Below are 8,717 nucleotides of genomic sequence, written 5' to 3'. Positions count from 1 at the left end.
GATTATTTTTTTGTAAATTATAATGTCTCGTTGTTTTCCCGGTGACGCAAGTGGTCGGAAATAATTTTGGAAGTCGAGCCATTTACGTCAGTGGATGACTTGGAAACAATCGAACATCGCGGAGGAGTGAAATATGCAAATACAATCTGCCTGACTGGACTTATTAAAGCTGATTATATATTGCTGTTTATAGATTGTTCACAAAAGAGAAGAAAAATAAAGAAAGAGAAGAGAGTATCTACTCTCGGAAGTTTGTAAGGCTTTTGTGAACAATCTATAAATAAAATTGGTGCTTTAAGTTTCTCGAATGCGTAAGCATAACTTAAAGCACCAATAAAATAAAATTCATATGTAAATATGGTCGCTGCGTTTGTAAATTCTAACATATGCTCGATCTTTTAAAAACGAAATGAAACCATGAAAACCATACGTAATATTTTATTTTCTTAAATTTTGAGAGATCAGATCACACAGGCTTACTTTTCACATAGGCTTTTTTGATGTTAAGTATTTGATAATTAGAGTACGTAAATTTAAAGTTTGTAAAATATTATTGTAAAAATACCAGCATAGTTAACAAAGTCCTTGAACTCTTCTTCTTCCTGGCGTTATCCCGGCATTTTGCCACGGCTCATGGGAGCCTGGGGTCCGCTTCACAACTAACCCCATGATTTGACGTAGGCACTAGTTTTTACGAAATCGACTGCCATCTGACCTTCCAACCCAGAGGGGAAACTAGGCCTTATTGGGATTAGTCCGGTTTCCTCACGATGTTTTCCTTCACCGAAAAGCGACTGGCAAATATCAAATGATATTTCGTACATAAGTTCCGAAAAACTCATTGGTACGAGCCGGGGTTTGAACTCGCGACCTCCGGATTGAAAGTCGCACGCTCTTACCGCTAGGCCACCGGCGCTTCACACAAACAAAGTCCTTGAACTGACGTCCTAAAACTGTTTCAGTGTCATGTCTAGATAATATAAAACGTGTACTACAACAAATCCTTGTTCTACGAAATTAAAATTTATGATTATGTCATTTTCTGGAATAAATTATCAAATTATGTCCTACAAATTTATGTCACATTCACATGTTACGGGATAGAGTCAGCAGCAATAGTTGCTAAGCGGACGAGGTGTTGAAAATGATCTTGATGCGTCTTTATTGTTAAGAGAATAAGACCGCGTCAAGGTAATTTTGAACACTTCGCCCGCTTAGCAACTTCTGCTGCTGACTGTACATACAAAGCACCAGTCGAGTTGGCAACTTACTTTACATATTAGAGGTCGTCGTTCGAAACACGGCTAGTTCGTACTTCGTACCAATAACTTTTTCGGATCTATTTTTGCGCGACGAAAATATTTGCCGTCGGTTTTTTGTCGAAGAGAGGAACTTAACGAAGTAATACTTGGTGCCGGGGTCGAGTCATGTGATAAGATTATCTAGTAGACCTCGGACACCTTTAGCCTCCTGAGATCCAAATGCAGTTGTTTGGTTAGTACTCAAAATACCTTTGGTTTGTGGAATAGGTGCAAAAATTTGTGTGAGGAGTTTTAGGAGGTTAAGATGCTAGAAACTAAAGAACTGATTACCAGTTCGCCGGACGATATCAGCCTATCAGTTAAATGCAAAATTTGACAGCTCCGTACAACTGACAGGCTGATATCGTTCGGCGGACTGGTAATCTGTGGGCCCTTTAAAAAGATGTCGACCGAACGTGGTAAATACCATAGATACCGAGCCGCCGAGCTTCATTAACAAAGTAAACTCCCTCCATTGTGTTTCTGGTTTTAATTATTACACGCCGCCATTATCCAGCCATGGCCGCTGAAAAATCCGACGGCGCTTATTTGTCTTTCATTTAAGCGCTATTCCGTTATTCTCAAGCTTACCAAGAGCGCGGACGTTCAATTCGATTAAACCAGTACAATGTGATCTATCACGCCTTATCATTCACATCATTTCCACGATTGATTGATGGGGCACATCAGATGAGGTTAGCTTATGTCAATCCATGGTCAATAACATTGGAGGAGAAGTCCTCTATGCAGTGTTTTTAGCTTTACGCTTAGAGAAGTCTAAGCGTCTGCACATGACTGGTCTTAAGCAGCAGTTCGGTTCAGTTGCCCTTGATCTGATGATCTGCACAATCTTGACCGGATCGTCAGTCCAATTTGATGCCGCTGCGTTCCTTCCTAACGCTGCGTTGCGTGTTTACCACTAGGCATCATAAGTTTCTGCCTCATCGATTCTTCGAGCAATCATTGGGCGCGTCCAATAATTCTAATTTTCCATATCTCTGAGGCGAACGCTCGGTAAATACTGGAGATGAAAACCCTGTTCCCTGCCTGATGAAGAGTCCTCTTAATTGAATTTTTGAAGATTTTTGTGTATTTTTTAAAGTCGATCCGAATTTATTTTAGAGGTTTCATAAATATTGACGCTTGTTTAACTTGTGTTATTAGAAGTTGTGTTTCAATATTGACTTTGTCCGGTTGATTTGCCGTATGGACTTGTTTGTTGTCCGGTTAAATAATTTAGATGACGTCAGTATCTACTTATTACATTGTGCGTGTTTCTTACGAGTACATAGGGCCTTCCGCTCAAATCCTCACAAGTTGAGTTTGAAAATATTTTTTCCCGAGTTGATTAAGTTCAGATAAAGTAGGTACGGTTACTGTGGTCTGAGCCGTGTGTTGGTACCTGACCGTAACAGGTGGCCTTTCAGTCGTTACAGATCATTTTAATTGGTTGTCACAGAGGTGAAACACCCGGTCATCATAGTCAGTGGCTTTTAGTTCAAAAGATTAGGGTAACGGCTGTGTTCAGCTCTCCGAGTTTACCAGTGGTTTGCACCCGTTGTTGTTAAAAGTTTTACTTCACTTAAGTATCGTTAGGCAACTTCACAACCTCAGGAAGTTGAAAAAGACCTTCAGATATCAAACATCGTTTTTGTTGGAAAACGGACCTTCTGTACGTACCTATAATAATATCTCTTTTCTGTCTCATACCACTCAACTATGTACAGGGCGTACACTCGTACAGGCGACGGTTAGCTAGTTTTACACTTTGTTTTCTAACCCACAAGTCCGGCTTTCCGCCTACGTATGTTCCAGTTACTTGATAAAGAGTAATGTTGCATTTAGACTCTAAGCCTCCTTAGCTAGACGCATGCGTTAGGAGTAAGAAAATATATATGCACTTATCTGTCTACAGTGACTTACTGTATATTTTTCAACAAAGCTATGGCGTAGATTGTAGCTTAACTAACGTAGATGTTGTGGCAATATTGTTGCATTTTAGCTGTAATGTGCACCACGTACCAATTATTAACGGGACCCCTATAAGATAACACATTTAGATATCTGTAATGTGTATTCTAGCGTTAGGCTCTCCAGTGTTTGCAGGTGTATGTTTTTAAATATTTAACTATTACTATTGGGATCCTAAAATGTCCCACTGCTGGCCAAAGGCCTCCCTCCACTTTTTCCAGTCTTCCCGATCCTGTGCAGTATCTGACAATTCCTTTAAAAGAGTCTAACACGTCTCGCCAACGCCGACGTGGTCTGCCAAATCCTCGTTTTGAGCTGGGCTGCCACTCTGTGGCGATCTTGGCCCTCAGCTCACTCGGCATTCGGCAGACATGACCAGCCCAGTCCCACTTTATAAATATTTACATGTTTTAATTCCTTCCTTTGTGGTGAATCCACCACATATAGTGTTACGGGTGAGTTATGACGTCATTTGGCAGGGAGCCCGCCGATAGCGGATACAAAAGAGTGAAAAAGGCTGAGCTTTATTTTTACGGAGTTCCGGTGTGTTGCCGGATTTTTGTGTATTGGGATTTAATTAAAACGCGTCCGGTTGTTTGGAAAATTCGACGATACGTCAATATTTATGCTATGATAATTTTTTTAACACAATGGAACTATTGCAAGAACATAGTATTGTATGTTGCCTTTCTATTTCGGCCGTTGTAGAATCGTGTAAATTGGAATTCTATGGCAACCATACAAAACAAGCACGATAGAGGAGACCCCTTTGGTTTTTTTTGTCTGAAACATAAATGTGAAACCTTTTCAAGATAAAATTGATTTGAATATGATGAATATTTTAAGGGGTGCGCTGTTTACTTCCCCCAGAATGTAGTTAAGTAATCGCGTGGAATTATTTGTTTTCCTTTGTTGAATTTACTACGCCGGAAGACCGCATCTCTGAAGTTATTTGTATAAGTCTGAGTGTATTTCATTAAAGTCAATTTACTTATCAAAAACCTGCCAGGAGAATTAGATAATTACTTAACCTAACATTTAACCAACTTATAGTACTTTAAAAGATAATATTGCTTTTAATAAAAGTTTTAAATGAGAGTCAATGTTGTATTTTAACATTAGATCAGTCAAACCCAACACTTTAGGGGCTGACGGGTTACCAGTTCGTAGGACGCCAGCCTGTCAGTGACTCGCAAAAGGTAACAGTGGCGAAAAACTGACAGGCTGATATCGTCCGGCGATCTGGTAATCTGTGGGCCCCTTTATTCGATCAACTATAATTGTTTTTTTTGTTGTTAGTAGTGGCTAATAAATCCATAACCTAAATATTAGTATAATACGATGATCCCTTGGTAGGTCGCTGTTGATACTCTCCCGGTCCATAGATTGGGAAACAATGGATTACATGAACTGGGCTATAACCGCGAAAATCGAAGTACGCAAATTACGGGCATCTTTCTCTCTCACTCTGATTAAGTCTTCGTTGGAGGAAAAGAGAAAAATCCCCGCAATTTGCGAAACTCGGTTTTTGCGGTAAGCCCTCTGTTAGTCCCACTCACCATCTTAGATACCTGTAATGACGAGTCAAACATACCCATTGGTAACCCGGAGCTAATTTGGCCTTCATGTTTTTTAATCATTTAATCAAATTAGGCAATCTTGTAGTAATCGAGTTCTATTTAGAAATGTTGAATCGGCTTTTATTTCCAGAGTTAAAGTGGTCGTAAAGATAAGTGGATGTCGATTCTAACCCGTTGTTTTTATTGTCATTGCTAACGATCGCATTAACTCCAATTATAAAATGCGAATGATCACGTAAAACAGTGTTGCCCGGGTCAGGCGTGGCTCACTCCGCGATTTCGTCGCTTTGCTACAGGTAGCTAAAAGTACATCCGTTCCACCCCAATTTTGGGGAAAGCCCTAAGCCGCGCGTGGCGCTGTCGCCACCTAGCGGACATATCTGTGCTGATCGTAACAGACGCGTTTTGTTAGAGAGTGAGTCTTCTGTACCTAGTTCTATTATTACCTAACCTGTAACCTGTGTTGTGTGCAATAAAGTGATTACTACTACTACTACTACTATTATTTATTCTGTGCCCAGGTTCGTAGCCAATGTGCAATCGTTAACGCTCCGTAGCGAACGAAACGCAACTGTCACTGTCGCACTAGTGGGGAAGAGTGATAGAGAGAGATGACTACGATACGTTACGGAGCGTTTACCATTGGCACGTTGGTTACGCGCCCAGGGCTCTTAAGTCATATGTTAAGTTTTCTTTAACGAAAAGTCAAATTTTTATTCCAAAAGTCACGCACATTGTTGACCATGTCACAAACCAGGGCCCAAAGTTTCAGAAAAGGTGATTTTAGTGACCATCTAGCAAAACTGGCGTAAAAGTCTGTGTTCCTAGTCATCTGTGAACCTAATTTGTTCAGATGATAGAGATGGAAGATAGTAGCTCTGCATGGTATAATAATATACTCCGCCTGGTACTCTCTTCCCGTCTTTTCTAGGTCACCTGACTGACTGACACAAGCCTACGTCATCATGCGACAGCGCTATGTGATAATATGCGATATCGCTATATATAGCGGCCATGTTATTGTGACGTAGGCCTGTGTCACTCTGGGAAGAGAAGATGGGATATTAGACTATGGTAGCTCTGTAATAAAACATCGCAACTCACCAATTTTACCTCGTTACAAACAATTTGTTATGTCAGAAAGAACAGAACAACGAAAGATAAAAGGTTTGATTTTAACTTGAAAAGTTAAGCGGCTTACAGGAAATCGACATATATTTTTCCTTCAGCGCCATTTAACGATATTCGGCGCCCCGAAAGTAATCAAAATGGTTGCGGGCCGGCCTTTTTAGCTCCTAGAAAGCATAAATAAGGGTTAAAAGTTAGATTGCCATTGGTATTTTTAGTTTTAGGGACGCGTCGAAATCTAATACTTGAGATATGGTTAGTTTTAGTTGGTTTTCGAATTAGTTTTATTAGTAATAGGTACTCGAAAACTGAGTGTGTGGTCGGGTTTATAGTGTCACGAACGTTGAATTTTCGGCGCGTATTTGTGTGCTGTATCTTAGTTAGTTTTTATTCATTAGTTTTTTGGTGATGACTATTATTACATTCTATTTACGCTACCTGGTATCTAAAAAAAGAAAAGAAGAAGTTCTGGTGCCTGAAGTCACCTACACGCAGTACATATTTACCGATGTAAATCAGATTATTTGAAATAGTAATAAAAAATCTAAAGATCTAATAATTTGTATTTAAAAATAACAATGTCTAATTTGGGTCAAATATGCCTAGAAAATGCAGCATGAATGGCGTGGGATTCCGTTTTTCATTTTCACCCAACTGCCGCAGAAGGCGGGAAATGCTTCCCTAGCTCAACTAATATCCAGCCATGGGCCCCAACCCCGAACGTAGAAAATCGAAATTTCGTTATCTGTCCCTCTCGAATATGGGAGAGCGATAGAGGCAGAACGAATTTCTATTTTCAATGTTCGCGGGTCTCAGTTGCGTAGGGAAAGTGTTCTTGACATTGGTTGGCACGCGGCCATATGGCGCCACTGGCAATCGATAGCCGTTTGTTACCCGACTTACGCGTTTAGCACACTAATGCACCGCACGCCGCTCCTGTGTGCGAGCGAGACAGCGCTATGCTCGTATGTAGCTATGTCCCGCTCGCACACCGGCGGCGAGCGGTTCCACGTCCAATGTGAAGACCGCCGACTCGACTTAGTTTCGCGGAGTCATGGTTTTTGCGTATATCTGAAACTTATTCCAAGGTTACACGAGATATTTCGTACTTCCTTGTCCGCCTTCGATAAGAGGCGATCGAAGGCGGACATGAAATATGTATAAGAAGATGAACATGTACTAAATTCATTGAGGAGTCACTTACGCGAATTCCAAATTATGGTGAACTAATTTTTGATTTTGCTTTATTGAATACCTATCTTGTGTCTGGTGCTCTAGTAATACTAAGCTAACCCTTAAATAAAATAGATATGTTTTGTTACAGGTAAGTGCCTTCCATCGTAATCGTGCCGATTACAGCCATTTTTCGTAAGTTGTTTTTATATTTTTACTGTAGCCCTTCGAGAAAACCTCGGCAGGCATCTCATTCTACGGCCGGAGCGTCCACGGGATAAAATTCCTCTTAAGCTCTGGTTTCCTAGGATAGCGGTGCCGTAATATAGCGGTCGTCTCCATGCAAAATACTACGACATCCATATTAAGCCGTATTAGTTTGTATGGAGACGGCCGCTATATAACGGCACCGCTATCCTATAAAAACCGAGCTTTAAAATGCACAGTCCGCAACCATCTAGGTTCTAGGGTCGAGATTCATTTATATATTTCAGTAGTTCACTACCACGACAGTTTCTGCAGTTGCTAAAACGTCAGCTGCAGAGCCTGCTAAATTATTATCACGTTAGGTTATAGTTCAGTTAATTAATTAATCCACCGAGGACCCAAGCTAACGCAGAGTGGCGTCTGACACGACCCAAATGTCGCCGTATCTACTATATATCTAGTTCTGAGATTTACATATCACTGAACCGAATTCTGTTTTCGTAGTTGGTCCGTTTTTAGATGAGTCAAAAACTTTTGAAGTCCGAGTTAAGGTTATGCGTCTTTCCTGTAGACATCATAAAATAAAAGGACTTTAAAATCTACTTTTCTTTCGGAAGCCGTATAATGTAAACGTCTATTTCTCTGGGCCTGTATGATGTGTATGCCTTAGTAGCTGATGTGTATGTTAATATTGTTAGTACATTAAAGTTGAAGGATGCTGTAATAGTACTTTTGTATCACAAGGATGGAGACATAATTGACTGTGACACTCTGTCAAAAAAAATATCTCTTTGACTTGTTGCGAGTTGCGACAATCCAATCCTCAAATCAAGTCTATGATCCTATCTAATATATCTCTATAACTATTCAAACCTATTTGGAAATTGGAAAAGTTCTGACCAGTTCCCACGGTTCTTGATTAAGGTCACATATTTTTGAGTGCTCCCCGAGATTTACTGCTGACCCATATTCATAATTTATGACCCACTTTAACTTTAAATAGCCTACTGTATTCCCCCGCAGAGCTCTTGAAAGCTACATTTTTCCTGAAACTCCTAGAGTTCCTTAATAAAAGAATGTCTTTGAACCTATCCCATTCGGACTATTCAACCAAATGTTTATATATTTATTAAAGACGGCGTCTTAGCCCCGGCTCAACTTTACTCCCTATTATCCCAGGCAGTGTACAAACTTCCGTCGCGTCCCGTTCGCTGTTTACCCAAAAATAACTTCAAAAACAAGTCTAATAAGGTTGTGTTTTGAACTTTTGGCAAAGATCCCGTGTTCATATGGCGTTGGCGCCCTGCCAGCCGCTCCCCAATGTCAATGGCATGTGGTGTGGAACTTGGACCGACCT

General features: G+C 40.5%; 1 protein-coding gene across 1 annotated transcript in view; it reads left to right on the top strand.

Moving 5' to 3' along the window:
- Positions 1–8,717, top strand: part of LOC134668633 (serine/threonine-protein kinase SMG1) — a gene marked incomplete at its 5' end in the record, with an annotated part of 286,060 nt that overhangs the window by 24,847 nt on the left and 252,496 nt on the right. The window lies entirely within an intron of this gene.

Source organism: Cydia fagiglandana, chromosome 11, assembly GCF_963556715.1.
Source record: "Cydia fagiglandana chromosome 11, ilCydFagi1.1, whole genome shotgun sequence".
Taxonomy (NCBI): Eukaryota; Metazoa; Arthropoda; class Insecta; order Lepidoptera; family Tortricidae; genus Cydia; species Cydia fagiglandana.
The sequence above is the reverse complement of the archived record's forward strand: the minus strand, read 5'-3'. Positions and strand labels throughout refer to the sequence as shown.